The sequence below is a fragment of the Megalobrama amblycephala genome, linkage group LG20 (genome assembly GCF_018812025.1).
Source record: "Megalobrama amblycephala isolate DHTTF-2021 linkage group LG20, ASM1881202v1, whole genome shotgun sequence".
Lineage (NCBI taxonomy): Eukaryota > Metazoa > Chordata > Actinopteri > Cypriniformes > Xenocyprididae > Megalobrama > Megalobrama amblycephala.
The window spans coordinates 22759321-22780180 of record NC_063063.1 but is presented as its reverse complement, the minus strand read 5'-3'; the positions used below and the strand labels follow the sequence as shown (position 1 = coordinate 22780180).

The 20860-nt window shown below is 37.5% G+C and overlaps 1 protein-coding gene across 2 annotated transcripts in view; it reads right to left on the bottom strand.

Annotated features, from left to right (window-relative positions):
- The window catches only part of rbfox3a (RNA binding fox-1 homolog 3a), a 431990-nt gene that overhangs the window by 314970 nt on the left and 96160 nt on the right, over positions 1-20860 (bottom strand). The gene's annotated exons all lie outside the window — the stretch shown is intronic.

The following is a 20860-nucleotide window of genomic DNA, read 5'->3' as shown; positions in this document are numbered from 1 at the left end:
TGCTGAATAAAAGTATTAATTTCTTAAATATTACTGGCCGGTAATATAAAACAAAGCCATAAAATCAAATATAAAATCATGTATCTTATATATAGACTTTTCTATAGGTCATTGAAATCTTAAAGTGATTTATTTTTACAGTAAAAAAAGAAAAATGGTTTATTGTTTATTTGTGCTGGCGATGGGCACACAAAAAAACTGGGATTTAATCGCATAACCTTTCCCATCTTTGCATGTCTCATATCACATGGACAGTACAGCGCTGGACTGTTGTCTGGTAATTCCAGGATGACAACAATCTCATATCACCTGATTTACTGTCTGAGGGCGAAAGCTGGGGAGGAGGATGAAAAAGTGATAAAGCATGTGAAACAGCAGGAATGAGAGTGCAGGTTGTGGACCGAGCTGAACGTGGGTGGCTATAAGTTCTCATGCTCTGACAACCTCTGGGACGAGCTTTTTATTTGGTGGCAGAAGCAGGGGGATGAAGAAGCGAGGACGCGTGCATGTGAGTGACGACGCAGATGGGAGAGCGGTGAAGGACATGTCAGGTGGCATGTAGAAACATGGAGCCCAACTTAAAAAGCCTGAAAACATGAGCCATTGTTTTCATCAATGCCATTTGAAGTCCACCCACATAGCTAAGTCTCACTAATCTATCCAGTCTTGGTGAAATTATCAAATTTGGCAAAGAACGCCTGCATACAGATGGCCGTTTAGTGGCGTTTCGTTACTCTGTCGGATTCACGTGACAATATTTACAAAACGATTTCAAAGCACATTCCTAGTACGACTAGAAGAAGATAAAAGATCTTACATCAGAGAGGGAACGTTTCACAAACTTCGCTAAACTGCATTAGATCATGATGAACTGTAACAGTATAGCGCTGATGTTTACATCCCTGATATGGCGCATATGTCAGTTAGTATGCTAATCTATGACAAGGTCTCCCTTATTCAAACATCTCAGCATGGGATCGTGAGTTCATATTGAACAGGCGATTAATAGCACCTCGCTCATGCCAGGCAGATCCTTCTGCTTGGCCTTCCTCCAGAGCGTGGGGGATTCAAACAAGCAGCATCTAAAGGACTGAATTCTGTTTCTGGCACAAGGCTACAGCTTCCCACTGCCTACTGGAAGTATCTGTCTCAGTAATAATTCTTTAATTTGGCATTTGACAGAAATGCCTCAAATATTTTTTAAGGAGGTTCATGAATTTAATGATGCAACTATGAAGAAAGACCTTGTTGGGTATTTAGACTTGTAAATCTGCAGGCCTATTTACAGAGCAGGTGGTTTAAAGTTACTTCCTGCATCCAAAGGTGTCGGTTTTGTGGACCTGTGCTAATTCTGTCCTACGGCATGCAGTTGTCAGCTTAAAGGAATGCTGCTGCCAATAATGAAATTTTCTGTCATCATTTACTCACCCTCATGATGTTCCAAACCTCTATGCTGATATTTTTCCGTAGAGAAGAGGTTTTTTTTTTTATGCTGCTTTTTACATACAATGACAATTCATAGAGTTAATAAAAAGTTATATAAGTATACACACATTTCTTATTCAAGGGTGAGAGGTAAGTAAATAATGATGACAAAAAAATAAATCATTTTTGGGTGAACTATTTTTTTTACAAGCAAGAATTTATACCCCTAAGAGTACTGGCATGATTTCACATGGCCACATGAGCATTTGTAAATAAATAAATATGGAGAGAAAAGAGAAGAACACAAAGAAAAGAAGTTGAAAATGGATGAAAGAAACAGAACAGCTTAAGCCGACCGAGAAGCTCAGCAGGGAGTTGTTTTGATCTCATCTGGTCTAGAAATATTTCATGTCAGGTCACATAGTAATTAGAACGATTTTTTAACATGTTGCATTGGCGATTTTGTGAGAGCCGATATTTTTATCAGCCCTACTCATTAAGCTAAATGCGTTGCCTGAGATTGCGAAGGAGAAAAAAAAATGCTGTTTCATTGAAAAATGAGGAAAAAAATTACAGAGGATAATATTTCTGTGGCTGGGTATTACTGTGGCCATTATAGTGGAAAGTGCATTATTTAGAAAAGAGCAGTTGGCAGCAGCGACAGAGAGAAAGAACAAATGAACCCTGTGCTTGAAGTCATACTGAGTGAGTGAGTGAGAGAGAGAGAGAGAGAGAGAGAGAGAGAGAGAGAGAAAAAAATACAACAACAAAAAGCCATTCACAGTTTTGATTTGCTTTCCCTGACAGCTGCAATAGTGGGAATGCGAAACGACTGTGTCGGCTAACTTGTTTTATGTTCATAAAGTCCAGGCGGTTCTCCTGTTTCATTGTTTAAGAGGCACAGGACAGCAAAGGAGACTTGGCCTCTCCGAGTAAATAATGCTGTAATCGCAGGAAGGGTGCTCACTGATTTACAACTTATTGAATCTCGGAGAAAATCACTTTAACCGTAGTGGATTTTTTTTTGTTTTGTTTTGTTTTTTCCACTGCCTTGGTTCTCGCTGTTTTCCTATGGGTAATAGCATAATTTTATGTTAGAGCAAAGGTTTTGATATTCCAATATTATCACTGAGCTGCTTCTAAGCAGAGCGGAAGAGAAAGCCAGTCTGAGAGGCTGACTGTGAGCATTATCACTAATGCATTAATGAGGGGTCATGTCAAATTGTCATAGCAGAATAGCTGGCGTGGGCCTCAATACTCCTCACAGCTGTGTATTATATCATTAGGTCAAACGAAAGGTGTTCAAGCATTATGACACTCTTTGAAACGGCTCTGAAATCTCATCCAAGACTTAGTTCAGAATCACAAATGACTCATCATTGCTGTCAAACACCATTGGTTCTAACACGTAATGAAAATGTGTCAAGTCAGTTTAAACGTGGAATGGAGGGATCGTGGAGGGAAATAATGTGAAATTTCAATCTGTTCCTCACAAAACTATTATATGGGTTTCATAAGACTTGGATTAGTCATACAAGTCATATGAACTACTTTTATGGGACTTCAATGGTGTTATCATATGATGGTTGGCACATGACGGTCACTATGAACTGTTGTTGAAAAAGATCTGTACAAAAACTTCTACTATTAGAAACATATCTTCAGACCCCTGCACTGGTCCAGCTGACTTGAGTCTTGAAGTCAGCAACAGGTTCGATATAAATGGCACCCAAGAAATTAATCCTATTAAAATCAACTTAATTATTAAAGGGGTGGTTTAAAGGTCCCGTTCTTCGTGATCCCATGTTTCAAACTTTAGTTAGTGTGTAATGTTGTTGTTAGAGTATAAATAAAATCTGTAAAATTTTAAAGCTCAAAGTTCAATGCCAAGCGAGATATTTTATTTAACAGAAGTCGCCTACATCGAACGGCCAGTTTGGACTACATCCCTCTACTTCCTTCTTTAATGACGTCACTAAAACAGTTTTTTGACTAACCTCCGCCCACAGGAATACACAAGAGTTGCGTTTGTAGAGTGTGTTTGTCGCCATGTCGTCGAAACGCTGTTATTTTCATCCCGCAGTCCAATCACCGGGTCTGATTCCGGCTCAAATTGATAGGGTAAAATTAAAGACATGTTTACAATAACACTGAGCGCGTGCATCTCCACGTTATGGTAAGAGGCGTGACCTTTCCGGGCAAGATGCGCTAAACTGCTGTCGAATCACAACACAGGAACCGCTGGCACAATCAGAACTCGTTACGTATTTCTGAAGGAGGGACTTCATAGAACAAGGAAGTCATCAGCCCGTTTTTATGACAGTGGAAACAGCGGTATACAGATAAGTAAATTATGTGAAAAATACTGTGTTTTTTTACACGCGAAACATGAACACATGTTATATTGCACACTATAAACACATCAAAGCTTCAAAAAAACACGAAAAACGGGACCTTTAATGCGATTTCACTTTTTTAACTTTAGTTAGTGTGTAATGTTGCTGCTTGAGCATAAACAGTATCTGCAAAGTTACAGCGCTGAAAGTTCAATGCAAACGGAGATATTGTCTTTTAAAGTAATGGCAGTTTAAATGCCTACAAAAACGTTTGGACTACAACGAGCTTCTTCCCAGGTTGGTGACATCATAAACCCTGCAAAACACGCCCCCTGGAACACGCAACAAAGTGGGCGAGGCCATGTGGTGCAGCACAATGGAAGCGGAAGAGTTGTATACACCGGACACTAGCAGCGTGACGTGACGCGTCAAAAGATAATAGAACCCAATATAATCTGTGGTATTTTCTACACTAGATGCTAAAAACAGCTTCCAGAATCTACACAAGTTCAATGCTGGATTTGCACAAAGGCTATTACTGAAAGAAACAGTTCCCACTTTAAAAGCAGAAGCTGCTGTTTATTGGCTTCAAACTGTAAGTACGTTTTATTGTTTGTACATGTCTTTTAAACGTATAGTTCTGTTGCTATTTTTGGATGCATCAAGGACATATACAAAGAGCAATTCGTTTTTGCTTCGCTAGCCAGTTAGCTAACTTCTATGTTCATAGACAAACAGTTGTTCATGCTATAAATTAAACGCTACCTTTACAAAAATGTGACTACTCAGTCATGTATTCAGCTACAGTAAAGCTTTAAACAGGATAAAACCGTATATTGAAAGCTAACAAACAGCAGTGACAGAATATCTAAACACTTTGACACAAATACTAAAGGAAATACCATTCATAAACGTCCTTTAAAAGCCGTGATTGCGATTGACCCTCTTCATCTGGGTCTGATTCGGGCTCAATTTGATACAGTGATATAGACGATATTATTTACATTTTCACCTAAGCGCGTAACTAGGAATGGTAAGGGGTGTGACGTTTCCGGACGCTTCAGCGAATCACGATACACTGGACCCGCTACCAACCTGCTAACCAATCTGAGCACATTGCGTATTTCGTTCATATGACAATGGAAACAGAGGTGTAGAATATAGGTAAAATTAATGAAAAATACGGCTTTTTTAAAAAAACGAAGCATTAAGACATGTTAAACTGTGCCCCAAAAACACAATCAAGCTTAGAAAAAAAAACACTGAACCACCCCTTTAAAGACTTCTTTAATGGGATAGTTCACCCAAAAATGAAAATTATGTCATCATTTACTCACCTCATTCATCTCTCATTCCAAACCTGTATGACTTTCTTCTGTGGAAACACAAAAGAATATAAGAATAATGTTTTGACTGCTTTTGGCCTTGAAGATCAATGGGGTACAAAACAAAACCAAAATGGCCTACAGGTTTGGAACAATGTGACAAAATTTTCATATTTGGGCGAACTGTCCCCTTAAGAACTCATTCAGGCAACCCACAAACTATATAATTTTGAAAATACAGTTTTGCACATCCCTTCAGTATGAAAAGTCATTGTATGGAGAACAGTATCCGTGCGTTCCACATAACAGAATACAGCATGAAGATGAGTACGTAGAATGAGAGACAGAATGATGAGACAGAATTTTCATTTTCAGGTGAGCATTTCCTTTAACAGTACAGGCAGGAAACAGAGATGCCATGCATACGATGCAGAGGATTCTCAACTGAGCACAGGCAGAATTGAAATGGGTGTTTGTTGGGTTTCCCACACTGGTGATTACTCATGGAGAAGCTCTTGTCAGAGGTAATGATCCTCACCCCGGTGGCTGCAGTGGGAGTACAGCAGCATGGGGCTCAGAGGCAGGAAAGCAGAGGCCAGTGGGAGTAAAACCCAGAGGGCCATGTGCGAATCAGCTTGGCTATTGTAGCACCCTCCATCTAATTCATCCTTCCTCTGTGGGAGAGAGACCTGTCAGGCGTGCAGGGTTGATGTTGCATTCTCTTTCTGTTAGCACCTCCTACTCGGCTTGCCTATGGAGCAGCGGCGATGTGTAGAGCCGGAGATTTCGGCATTTATACCAAGGAGCGTTTGTGTGTGGATACAGAACAGTGGACAAGGTGGAGAGTGGGCAGCCTGGCAGGGAGTCATGAAAAAAAAGGGTAGGTAGCAAAGGAAACATGGATGAGAGAGAGAGGAATCGAGCCTGGGATAGTGGCAGCAAAGTGGGTCAGGTTGGCTTAGTTTGATTACTGCAGTGGGTGGCTGGAGGCAGCCCTACAAAAGCAACTGTACCGAGCACGTCGCTTCCCAGGATTCTCATCCTTTCCCCCCACCCCCCTGCTGAGGTGTAGCTAAAGAATCCGGTTATGTGGAGTGCTGAAGTTGGGCACACTGACGTACCCTCGCCAGCTATAGAGCCTGACTGAGAAATTATGTTATGTCACCTCTGAGCGGCTCGGGCATTCACACACAGATTCAACTGTGAACTTTGAACTCTGCTGATTCTTAACACAAGCACTGATATCTCCTGCCAATACCAACAAGCTGATAATTATTCTCAACCGATATTAACATTCTATGACCGAAAACTAAATTCAGTTGTTTTAAATGCAACAAGTTAATTTAGGCATCACAACATTATAATGACATATATGAAAAATGGATATTCAATTGGAGGTTTACTTATTATTACACCTAACAGTGTTATTAGATTATTGGCGTTTATAAAGATTACCTTCAAGTGAATGTAAGATGACAAGGGAATGGAAATGAGCATGCACAATTAAATACCCAATACTGGCTGATCATGATCAAAAAAAAAAAAAAAAAAATCCTCTAAAATCAGCCAATAACCAACAACTTGCTGATATATATATATTTCTGTCTAAATAAAAACTAAAATCAGTAGCTTTAAATATTAAAAGTGAATTTAGGCATCACAGCATTATAATGTACAGTATGAAAAATGGATATTCATTTTGATATTTGCTAAAGATTACATCTAACAGTTTTATTAAATTATTATTATTTTTTTTTTTAAAGATTAACTTTAAGTGAGTGTTGGGTGACAGGAAAAGTCATCTAAATGTAAAAATAATGGAAATGAGCAAGTACAATTAAATATTCAATATTGGCTAATAATATACAGCTAATAAAACAAATATCACCAAAAAGGCTAATATACCAAAAAACAAAAAAATAAACAAACAAAAAAAATCTATGGTTTAAAATTTTCTCACGCGAATTTAATCATCACAATATTATAATGTACAATATGAAAAATGTATATTGATTTTGAGAACCAATATTGACTGATACATTAAAAATAAATAAATAAATAAATAAATAAAATATATATATATATATATATATATATATATATATATATATATATATATATATATATATATATAATATGCTATTTTATGATATAGGGCCAATATATTGTGTATCCCTAAACACAAGGAAAATTAATCCATCATTTACCAGGTGTTTTATAAAAACCCAAAGTACACATGGAATTGTTATTTGCCAGACCATACGCCTTGCCAGAGACAGAAAAATGAAAGAGCCAAAGCGGGAATATTAGCAGGGGAACCACAGTGTAATCTGATTGCTGTGCTGCTGAAAGGAAGCACATTGTGAAACTCTACTGACAACAGCACAGTCTAAACACAGCAAAGAGTATTGCCTTCAATTCAGTAGAAATGCTTCTCACTTTTTAAATCTTTTATTTCTGGACTGGAAGAGCCTATTAATCTGAATGAACCCAGGAAAATGGTGAAAACCTAAAACCAAATGAGAAGGTATAAAAGTCTCACTCTGCTTAGTAAACATCTGAGATTGCTTCATCCGATGCTCTCCATCACATCAACCCATCAAACAGCTACAGTTTTGAGGTAAATCTTCCAGGCAGTGTCAGGAATCCATTCCATGTTGCGGATTTTATTCCCAACCGGTTGAAGCATTAAGAATTACACTAGCTTTGCTAAAAAAGGTGGCTGGATTTAGGCAACATTGGAAAAGGGGTCACTGCTACAGAGGCTGGAGGTTCCTGGCTTCTCACTGAATGATTGGAACGATTAGTACTGTAGGCGAGGTGGGTCGGTTGCCTTTTGAGGAATGACCATCTAACGCACCTATTGATGTGTCACAATGATTGAGTGCGAGAGTAGGAGGCCCGTAATGGCTTCATCAGACTGCCCCGGTGCATGCCACAATCTCATTCCCCTGCAAACAGTTCTGGCTTCCCAATCACTCCGTAAAAACGGCCAAATTAAACAAAGTTGTCGGTCAACTTAACTTCAGCTTTTTATTCTTTCCCTCCGCTCTCTTGCATTATCCTCCTTCCCGTCTGTTGCTCTCTTGTTCCAACCCTTTTATACTTTTCCTTCAAGGCCACCCCACTCAGTCGACTCTTTCATGTCTTAACAAGCCAATTAAGGGGCTTGATTTAGTTCATGCTCTGCTTTCCCCCCCTCCTCTTTCTTTTCCTGCGCTTGGCCCATTTTCAGCTCAGCTCCACAAATTCAACATGGTAGCGCCTACATTGACTTTTTTAATTTCATCAAGCTTGCCCACTGTCATCCTGCTGAGTGCAAACAGCCATGTGATTGTTGGAATCAACCTCATCCAATTGCATTGGCAGTTGAAACTCAGGTAAAAAGAATTACGCCCATTGGTATTCAATGCTTGGATCTGTACTGCAATTGAACAGTGCAAAAGCAGGATAACAAGCTGGAGCCAGAACTCCAACTCCAAATGAACAGCAGTGGGGAGCAACTTACCGGTAGGCTACTAGTAGTCATGTTAAAATTTAAATCGGGACTTTTCTGCTTGCAGAACAATTTATCTACATAGGAAATTATGATGCATGATTTGTCCAGTGATATGACTTTGCAATATACAAATCGACAAACTATGTGTGTTCATCCTCTTAAAACACAACTACAAAACCCAATAATGTAATATTCAGACTCATGACTCTCTTCCTGGACACTTAGTGACACAGAAATATAATATAATATTTTGATCAAATATTAATCCTGACTAACACATACCTGTACACACACCTCAAGACACACAAGAGAAGAATTCACTAAACAGTTGCACAACCTTTTTGCACAATAATTCATCATAAAAACCTGCATCTTCACTAAGACGCTGCAATTCAGTTTATTATAGCAGTGTTGTGTTATATATTATGCCTTATTAATAAAACTCAGCTCAATTTACATGGTGCAGTTAACTTTGTGATATAAATGCAAATATCAAATATGCAAAAATGTATGTTACTATTTTTGACAGAAGTCTCCTATGCTCACCAAGGCTGCATTTATCATGCCTAGTTCATATTAAATCATGCCTAGTTCATCTCTTAAAAAACATTTTTTCCCATTACTATACATCATAGCCTATCAAACACTAGACCTTTACCCCAGTCTCTGACCATCCCCATCCCCCCGCCCCCCATCTGTTGTACCCTTTCAGTTGAGCTCTGCATGAACACGGTTATTCATGGCTGAGCTGGTGCCAATTTGAAACAATCCATAATGATTTATGTTATTTCAAAGCATAATTTCATAATAATGACTTCCATTAGCAGGTTTCAAGTCTATGTATGGTCTCTGCTCTGCTCTGTCATTTGTAGAAGCTCGATTTAACATTGCGTAGTACATTCACAGCCCATAATGAGCAATCAAAGATATACATATGGTCTGAATAATTCATATCAATATTTATTAGTCCCCTGCCAGAAAGTACAATTAACCAACTCATGATTTAGCATCAGTTCAATTTCTGTGAACCATGCTTTGTGGCAAGCTAAAACCGTAATGAAGAGGGTTACGAGGTTGATCTTCCTATCAACACTTTTCTATCGAGTGTTTGATTGTGAGGGAAAGGTAACACAATCGCTATTGGTTCATTAATTTAACACAATTCAATTTACTTTAAAGTCAGTGAGATGTAACTTCTCTATTTCCATCTGACCTCAAACTACTCACAGACATAAAAAATATCGGGTGGCAGAAAAGAAAAGAAAAAATAGAGAGCGCGAGAGAACGAGAAGGGAATAATTGCTTCAACTTTCAACTCATTATCTCAGTATACACAATTAGAGAATGAAGCCGTAACTTAATTAATCTTCCTTTAAAGTGCAAGCCTTCTAGAATATGAGCAAGAGTTTTCCATGACAGATTTCTCACCAATTACATGATATTATCAGAATTCTGGGTAAATGTACAGCCCTAGTGTTCTGGTCAGAGCTTTTCTATCTCCAATTAAAAGTATGTCTCACTGCCCTGTGCAGTGATACATGACGCTAACCTTTTCCCAGCTCCAAGCTAATTAAGGACAATTTTCCCTCCAACATTAACTAGCACATACTCTACACTTCATACCAATCCAACTGGATTCTCCGTTTTTATCTTTCATCATATTTAGCTCCAGGGTGTCCTTTTCCAGGTTCTACCTGGATCCTGAATGCATTCTGTCACCCAGCAGCCTGAGGGTGAAGTTCTTTTTGGATGAGTCTGCAATTAGGTTACCTTGACCAACTTAATTTCCGCAGAGGCCTAGAAGTCATGATCCATCTTGATGACTTTATTTATTTTGCAACATTGCAATTTCAATTATCTAAATGATGAATCTAGACGGCAAGATCAAGGCCTTTTGGGTAAAACATAACCTACAGAAGAAAAAGTCACTCCCATTAACACCAATATGTTGGCTGCTAATGTAAAATTGCACAAATTAAGCACAAATATGCCCTTAAAAGGTTGTATGGAGATCAAAACTATATGAATTCAGTGTAAAAGAAATTCATTTGTACTTACATTTGAAGATTAGATATTTATGAAACATTTAAATGTATTAAAAGTGTTAAATGTAGAGCAGAAAATTATTAATCTCCTACTAGCCACTTTGGCGGGTTGAATTTTATGTATGATATATACATTTTTCAACTGTAGTCATCTGAAATAATTAACTAACTGCAATGTAGTGTTGTCAAAATTATTGATTTTTTTATGAATATCGATACTGCAATATCTGAAACACTTCTATTACTTATTTTCCGCAGAAAATATTTTTTTTTTCTTTCTCACTCTCTCATTTCTCCGACAGCGAGTTGACACACAAACCCCTCCTCTCCTCACTCACTCATTTCATTTGCTCCGGATGAATATTGTTGGTGTTATGGGGCTTGAATTTGTGGGATTGCGCGTATTGAGCATAATTTTACTCATTCCTGCACCCAAAGTGTGCACATATAAATCCGTTTCTCTGTAGTAAATTTTGTTCTTTTTCGCTGCTTTATGCACTTAAAAATTCAAATACACACAAAATAAAGTCAAAGTGCCGGTCTTGGTGAGTATTCATGTAAATACAGTCTGTTATGTTTTAAGCGAATGTAAACAAGTATTTAAATATATATATATTTTAGGGATGCACCGATACCTCACGTGACATAACTGACAGAATTGTCCGTGCACAGAGACACAGGCGGCAGCAGCAGAAATAATGTCAGCCTCAGAGGTGTGGAAATACTTAAAAATTAATGATGACAACACACACACTGCGAACTGCATGCTTTCAATCACAATTCGTTATCGATTAGTGAAGGCGGGGATAGGCGGAATCGTGCTGACTGAGACAAAGCAGAAGCACTCTCTCTCTCTCGCATGCGCTCTCTCTCTTTCTTGCGCGTGATCCCAGTTCTCTCAGACAGCGCGCGATCGGTTCTCCTCGCGCCTGAATGGTCAAATGCACAAGTTGTCAAAATGTCCATCGTGTGGAATATCTCACGTAAGTACAGTCGGTTATGGCTTAAGTGGACGTAAACATTTGGGTGAAAACAGGATATTTGTCAGTATCCATGGATTCGGTCTTAAAGGGACCGTAGCCTACATTTGTTATTAAAGTTAATAAAACAACAAAATATGTTAAATAAATGTATGCACTAAGAAAGAAACCTACTGTATCTGAAAAACAAATGTGTCATTTGTATCTCTATAGTATTTGTTGTATTGTTTGTAATTTATTTGTAATATATATATATATATATATATATATATATATATATATATATATATATATATATATACATATATATATATATATATATATATATATATATATATATATATATATATATATATAATATAAATATTTCAATTATTGTTAATCTGGAAATTGGAAAAATCAGTGTAATTTTTATGCAGCAATTTTTTATTTCACAGTTGGCGACACCCCGTACTGCGGGGGAAAGATCACAGAGGTCTGTATCTCTGCTAATTAGTCCCTGTGCAACAAACAGTATATGGAGAAGAAAAAACAGATTGACAGAGAGAAATTTAGAGATCATGAGGGGTTGTGAGCCACTGGAGGGGGCACAACTATAATGAGATCCTCGCATAGTGACAGGGCCACTGACTGGAAGAAACCATATGCAAATAGTTTCTTTTAGCTAAGTGCGCCCTGTGAAACGTAGCTTTACAACACAATTTTAGCTTGTGCTCAATCTGAAATGTACGATTCCCCCAGGTGCAAACAAACAACAAATAAACATCTGATGATCAAAACGGGAGAATCGCTCTTGCGGCACAGGAGAAATACGCTTTGACAATGACTAATGTTGACAAAATAGCTTTTAGCAGAGGCAATATGGAAATAACACAGTGTAGCGGCAGCGAGTGGGAATGAGGTGGAGGGGGGGCAAGCGGTCAAACCGTGACTCCAGTCACAGTCTAATAGTGAAATATGGCTGGGTCAACCACCCCCATCTACTGTGGCCAATCTTCCATAACCCTACACCTTCTGAAACCTGTTGAAGGAGGCCTGTCGCTCTTTTCAAAGCCTGGCTAGCTGCTCCTCTCAAGCGGCAAATGTGAACATCAAATCGGATTAGAGGGAACACTCCACCTGAACGCAAACCGCAGCCCTGTCCACTCCCATCACCTCTGTTGTCTTCCCGTTTGACAGCTATTCCATTGTGTTGTTTGTATGATTGGGTGGGAATTGTTTCAACCTCGTGGCCAGAATGCCACTCCTACAGTTGGGATCGACACTCTTGTCAAAACTCTTCACATCAAAATTTCTTGCGAGTTAAGGTTGATGTGAAAAATCTGGGTTAAGTATACTTTCATAGTAGACTGAAAAAAAAAGTCATTGGATCAAAGTTAAAAAAAATAAATAAATAAATACTTCAACTTGTTACAACTAATCGATTTACTTTGAGTTTGAACAAATATCTACAGTCAATTGAAACAAATATTGTTTTAAATTCATTTTTACATGATTGTTTGCATGATTAAATCACAAATTTCCCTAAATATTTTTGGACAACCTTAAATTTTTTACAACTTTTTAAAACAAATATCCAAATAAGTACATATCAATATTGTATATATTAAACAATTTCTTTGTCTTCAGAATGTGTGATTTTACTGTGTGGAATGTTACTAAAATACAATTGAAATTAGGCTGAAATATAATAAAGACAAAAGTTAATTGAAAATTACAAATGTTGCCTTGGCAACAAATTGAAATAATAACATATAACACCCTATTAAAAAAGACATTTTAACACACCTTTTCAGTAAATATTGATGTAATTAATTGTGATCAATTCAATAAATTTATTGGCATATAATGTAATAAATTTTATCAATTTTTTTTTTTTTTTTTTTTTTAAATGCTTCTTTTTTTAACATTAATGAGAATACATTTGTTATGCTCCAAAACTGTTTAATATGTGAGCAAAGAGTTGCTGCAGTCTCTCCGTGCCATTTCCAGAGCCAAGTAAGACACACTAAATCGTATGTAAAAGGTCCATAAAACTTCAGAGACGAGATCTGAATCCAAATTTGAAATGTAATCACCCAGTGTGAACTACAGCAGAACACGGAGATCCAGAGTCTCCACAGGCAGCCTCCAGGCACACAAAGAAAAGTGCTCACATTGTGATGGAGTCTCTGTGTTCCTGGCAGAAAATGCCTCCTATGATGCCCCTAACTTCTGGCATCAAACTTGGTGTACAGGGGGAAAAGGGAAAAAAATCCAGCTACCTAGCATTATTTATAACTGAGGTGGAGTTCATAAAAACATCAATCAGCTCTCAGTCACCCTATCAGAGCTGTTTTCGAATAGGCAGCAGAACAAAAATGTAATGATAATAAGGCCATTTGTTTGTGTTAAGTCCAAATTAAGAAATGAAACAATTAGTCTAATAATCATAAACAATAAAACAAAAGGTGTTTTTTCAACTTTGGGTAATGAAAATCCATAATAAATTATGTATTATTACAAACAATGAGTGTAATAACCATACACTCTAAAAAATGGGTTGTTTCTTTCGGTGTGTTCAAGCACAAATTTTTTCCCCGAAGCACCATCGGCTTTCGTTGCAGGTTGGTGTGTCCTGGCCTTTAAATTACATTTTTTACCCAACAGTTAGGTCTGTCCACATTTGAACCAAATTTGGGTTGAAAAAATCCAGCATTTGTTAGATGTATAAAGCATTTAATATTTATGGTGTGATTTTGTTTAAATGGTTCTCTCAAAATGTGGTTTCATTTCCACCACACTGAAGATTTTGCCTAAAATACATTTTAATATAAATAAATCTATTTTTATAATTGTCAAATTATGCAAAAAAGAGCAAAAATATCATTTGTATATATTATATTACTTTATTATATTATTGTATTTAGGATACATGTTAGCTGTGAAATAAGCCTTTACAAGAAAAACTTTTAAATGTCATTTCCATCACATCGTTTCCACCACAAAATGCTATTAGATGCATTAAATGGTGGAAATGACACTGTACTGGAAATGTTCCAAACTTCTCAGAAACAAAACAACAAAAAAGGAAGAATTCTGTTCTGATATATGCATTAGACACGGATGGACACTGAGAGAGAGATTACATAAAATGGCGAGAGTGTGAAAAGAGTGTTTTAAAAGACTTAAAGAATATAAAGGCCACAATGCCCATATAGTTGATGAAATACCCTTAGACATTATTAAAACACAACAGTGGTGGTATTAGAGAGACATGCAGGGCAAAGAACTGAGTAAAGACAGCACAGAACAGGTTGTTAATTACTTGCCAGCATCTCAGATCTGAGAAATTACAGGTCGGGAGCAGCCAACGTGATTATTATCATCAAAACTCAAGGCAAGAAAACTTATGCACAGCTGAATTTCCCTTCCAGAAAAGTAACCCGCACATGCACTCATTCCACCTCGATCAGAGCAAACGGTTCTGCTTGTTCCCCCTACACAAAGCGGATGGCTTATAAAAACCATGCTCTTTTCATCCTTTTTTTTTTTTAAATTACGTCTTGTCAGAGAAGAAGCTTACAAAATAGCATTTACCTGATCGTCCGTGATCAGCTTGATCAAGCTACTCGGATAATTCTGTTCAAAGTAGTTTAAAAGTTAGTCTTGTGCTGGAGGGGAAGACACAAGAGATGAGATGTGTAAGTGGGCACAAAAGTGATTGCGGTCTGTAACGGAGTGTGCCTGATCTCCTCACATAACACGAGGTACTGTATTACGCTCATTATGCCTACAGAGGGACCGCCGAATCAAATCGAGTACGCCTATTGTGTAAACAGAGAGCTCTTTTTATATCTCCTCTCTCTCTCTATGATACCCTCATGTACTCCAGAATAGAAACCCTTAAAGGAAAGTCACCCTTAAGCCAAGTTCTATTAAAGAACTGGTTGTTCTGAAGTGGAGATGAGAAAGTCGCCCGCAGCAGTAAATCTGACGCTCTGCCTCATTCACCTACAGTTAGTTTTTTGTTTCTGACAGTTATCGTCCATTAGTTTTCTGTTTGAAAGGTGTACGTGCTGGATTCCTTTGGTCGCTGTCTCAGAGACGTGCTTCAAGATGCTACGTTCTCATCACAGAGTTTGGGCTCTAATTAAATAACTGTAAATCAAGATCCAGGCAGATTTTAAGAAGAGCGTCGGAAAGATTACACATCCATAATAAAGATTAATCACGCATAACGCTAAGCCTCAGCTCAGCTCTGTGGACAGAGATGGAAAGGGAGTGAAAAACAGCCCAAGTCCTACATCAGCCCATCACAAGCCATTGCACATAGTCAATCTCCCACTAGATGCATCACATATGGATATAATACAGTCTAATTCATATTGATTTTCACAGTATTTTGATATGTCTAAAGTAGGCATTTTAAACTGCAAAGGCAGCAGTATTATAACATAAAATGACAAACTAAATGAAACACTTGTAACTGATAAGATCCGAATCAAAATTTTTCATGAATTTAACATCACTAATCGTGAATGTGCTAAGGAGTATTAAGGCAGATTTCATGATTTTCAGTGGAGGGATAGTTCACTCAAAATTGAAAATTCATCATTTACTCACCCTCATGTCATTCCAACCTATACGTCTTTCTTTCTTCATGTGGAACACAAAAGAAGATATTTTGAAGAATGTTGGTAGCTAAACTTCCCATTCCCAAAGTTCCCATTGACTTCCATTGTATGGAGAAAAAGTACAATGGAATTTTTGACAGAATTTTTTATTTTCTTTTTGGGTTGGGTTGGCTATCCCTTTAAAGGGATAGTTCACCCAAAAATGAAACTTTGATGTTTATCTGCTTACCCCCAGCGCATCCAAGATGTAGGTGTCTTTGTTTCTTCAGTAGAACACAAATGATGATTTTTAACTCCAACCGCTGCCGTCTGTCAGTGGTACAATGCAAGTCAGCGGGAACTTGGACTATAAGAGTAAATAAAACACGATAGACAAATCCAAATTAAACCCTGCGGCTCGTGACGACACATTGATGTCCTTAGACGCGAAACGAGAGCGAGACATCACTGCCGTTGTCAGAGCGCGATCAGACTTCACGAATCGAGTGATGAATGCCGTTGGACATAGTGGTGTATTAGAGGTAAAAAATTATATAAATACTGTTCGGTTTCTTGCACAAACCGATCGTTTCGTGTCTTAAGACATCAATGTGTCGTCACGAGCCGCAGGGTTTAATTTGGATTTGTCTGTCGTGTTTTATTTACTCTTATAGTCCAAGTTCCCGCTGACTTGCATTATACCACTGACAGACGGCAGCGGTTGCAGTTAAAAATCATCATTTGTGTTCTACTGAAGAAACAAAGACACCTACATCTTGGATGCTCTGGGGATAAGCAGATAAACATCAAATTTTCATTTTTGGGTGAACTATCCCTTTAAGGACCACCCTTATGATACTTCTATGGTGTTTTTGTGTCATTTTCAAGCAATACAGCAAGAGTATGCATTTTTCGGCATGTTGTAGAAAAAAAAAAAACGTCCCCGGTTTATTTGTTTGTTTGTTTTTTGTCCAATGCTTAGACCCAAATGTTCTTTAAAATGTCTTGTTTTGTGTTCAGCAGAAGAAAGAAACTCATATAGGTTTAACATGAGGGTGAGTAAATGTCGACAGAATTTTCATTTTGGGTGAACTATCCCTTTAAATCTTTGTCATATTTACATTCTAAAAAATGCTGGGTTAAATGTGCAGTATGTAATAATTTTGTCCGCTAGAGGTCGCTAGAGGCCTATTCAAAACAAAGGCGTAGCTTGATGACGGCAAGTTTGAGTGTGGAATCTTGGGACATGTGGTCTCCACCTCAACAGACAGTGCAATAGGACTTGGGAAGAAAACATGTTAATGGATGCGATTATTAGCGTTACTGTAGTATGAAGCAGAGCAGGACTGAGTGTTGTGGGAGCTGAACGAGGCCGCTCGAGCGATTGATCAACACACGCCTCACGAGCAGCGGAACTTTTATTATGCCACAATCGCCGGCGCTGCTTCCGCTTTACCATATGTATCATATGTATTGACAGCACAATTTTTATTGTGAGGTTATGATGTAAAATTATAATAACTACACTGTAGCTGCTACAGTAACTAAAAAATCTATCCAATACTGGATTTCGTAAGTGTCTGAAAAAGACAATTTTCAAATGCCACCATTACATATTGCGTCATGCTATATTGCAATACAATACAGCAAATATAGTTTGACAGTAAATTATCAAATTAATTGATTACTGTTTAGTCAGATGATATGAAAACGATTACCACTTGTTCAACAAATATATACACTCGTGTACATTCAAACACAATAATTGGGCATACATAGCAAACGCGAGTTCAACGATTTACGCGAGTAGATTACATACAAAGTCAATGCAAAGACGCGATCAGACTATGGATCAGACGCGTCATCGCGCGGGTCTAGAGACGTGTATGCCCCATAATACTAATCGTGTTGATCGTTACAATGGCATACGTTTTCTGTAAAGATACGAATCAAAACAACTCACCTGCCGAGTAAAACACACAAGTGAGATCGGCATCTCTTTCTAGGTGAAGTTTGTCGCGAAGCTCTCTCCATCTAGAAAATGCAACACCGATATTGATCCTCGCTCTTTCTCTCCTCTTGTCCCAAACTCTTCTTGGGTCGTTTGGTTGGCCCGCACGCTTACGTTTACGGGAAGCTGTCCTTGTCGACAGAACCAGCGGCAGATGGTAAACAGTAATTATGTTCCATAAATAAGTAACACAATCCACCATAAAACGTGCAAGAAGTAAATAAGGAACTGCTTGAAGCAAGCTAGTGGTTTGCTGGACGCTAGACACTACTTCCGCATTTGTCCACGACACTGTTGTCATGTGGTTTCTACGTCAGTAAAGGCGGTAACAAAGGGTAACTGACGTCATTGACAGGCGACTGCACTGCCCCGTGTCACTGTTTAGAATGGGAATTTTCTCATGATTTACAAGTAGTTGAAAACATTAGAGATATTGTTAGTAATCAGCTGGATAAAATATATAACACTAGCCTAGTGGTTTTTGGATATTTTACTGCGAATATCTTACAAATTGTACCTTTAAAAACAAACCAAGTTGGGTTGAAAATGGACAAACCCAGTGGTTGGGTTAAATGTTTGCCCAACATGCTGGGTAGTTTTATTTGACTCAACCATTGTTTAAAAATGACTATATGGCTGGCTTAAAATGAACCCAAAATAGGTTGGAAATTAATACTCAGACACATAATTACTAGAGGCAACAGTAATAATCAAAAGGTGAACATTTATTAACAAGCAATTTAATAAATGTGTATTGTTTAATTATTATTCATTAAACTTATTAATAAATGTTCATTTATTAAACATATTTATAAAAGTTCATTTCGGGTAAATTTTGGGTTCAAGCAATACAGTAATTTTTATTCAATAGCTGGGTTAAATAAAACTACCCAGCAGGTTGGGCAAACATGTAAACCAACCGCTGGGTTAAAACAACCCAATCGCTGGGTTTATCCATTTTCAACCCAACTTGGGTTGTTTTTAACCCAGCATTTTTTAGAGTGTACTATATAAACTATATAAACTTGTTTTTTTTGACAGCCAACCCACCAGGAAAATTCTCCCTAAGGCCATTCCATCCCATGTGTGGATCACATATTACATCTTACTGAATCTTCTGCAGGTTATGATTTGGCCTCTTTCTCTCTTTCCCTCTCTCTCTCTCTCTCTCTCTCTCTCAGGGCCTCTCAGAGAGGTCAACGCCTTACCCCTTCCCCGCAGCCTGCTCTCTAATTAATCACTCATTAGACTAATCATCATTGGTGCAGTGCTTCACTAGTGGCTCTGGGAAGCCTTCCTGGCGGCAGAGACAGCTTGGAAGAAGTAGGGGAGGAGAGAGAAAGAGAGAGAGAGAGAGAGAACACACTCCCATGGCCCAGCTCTTTGCCATGCATGCTAAGCAGTTTTTCAAGCAATCACCAAGAGTAACAGTGAGGGGCCGCAGCTCCGAGTGGGGATACAACTTAAGATATTTTTCTCCACTCTTGTGCGCTGGTGTTTTGTAGTGACATCAGAGCATTTTTCCTGAAGCATTTTGCCTCCTTCATCTAGTTTCCTAAGCATAACTGGAGAAACTAAAATCTTCGAAACTCCAATACGCACAATGCATATTCAAGAGCAACATTCCTTCTACATACATTCACGGCTGTGCACTTCTGCTGTTGCTACCATGTAGGAAGAACAAAATTAGTGTAGGCTAAAAAATGTGTGGGGAAAAAAGCCTGAGATTTGCTAAATGAATGGAAGCCATATATGATTTCATTTTGAAAAGTTGTAAGAAAACTAATTAAAAACAACAACAAAAATTAAATAAATGTTATCCTGGCACAGTAAGCCTAAATATTTATAAATACTAGCCTATATTTTCATTTCTATGTTTTTAGTTATTGTATCAAATGAAACACCCACAAAGTGTGGGTTTACCAAAATGTGATAAATAGCTTTTTTTTTTAGTTAGTTTTTACAGTTAGAGTTTCTTTGGAAAGAATAGCCAGTGAACACAGCACAAGTCTGATAATTGTGCAAAATTACAGAGAATACTGTTCAGGAATATTTCTAACAACAATAATAATGATGATAATAATAATGATAATACTACTACTAATAAAAATGATACTACTACTGCTACTACTACTACTAATAATAATAATAATAATAATATGAAAGACACTGCAATACACAGTTATTTACATTTATTATTATTAATAAACATATGGCAGTTTAAAAATATTTTCTATATTTTATGTATATTTTGATATTTTTAAAATATGTCATCATTAACACTGTTCTGTTAGTTCAGAGACACAAACCTTTGTAAAAAAGAAAAGAAAAGAAAAAAGTAAATAATAATAAATAGAGACTGCAATACTTGTTAGTCTCAAAAGAAGAATGTTTTATTATCTTTAAATGTAATCTTTAATAACCACTGCTTTATTTTTTGAGAACAATGGAGGCTGCAATGTACAATTATTAGCAGTAAACCAATTACACTGAATGTATTTCCTTTATGTATTGCAATCACTCTGGATAAAGCTTTGAAACCTTTTTTTTTTTTTTTTTTTTCATTTCATTTTTCATTTTGGCTAAGTCATGTGGAGGAGTGCAGGCCATATAAAAGTCACCCCATCAGGGACAGTGGCTTTGA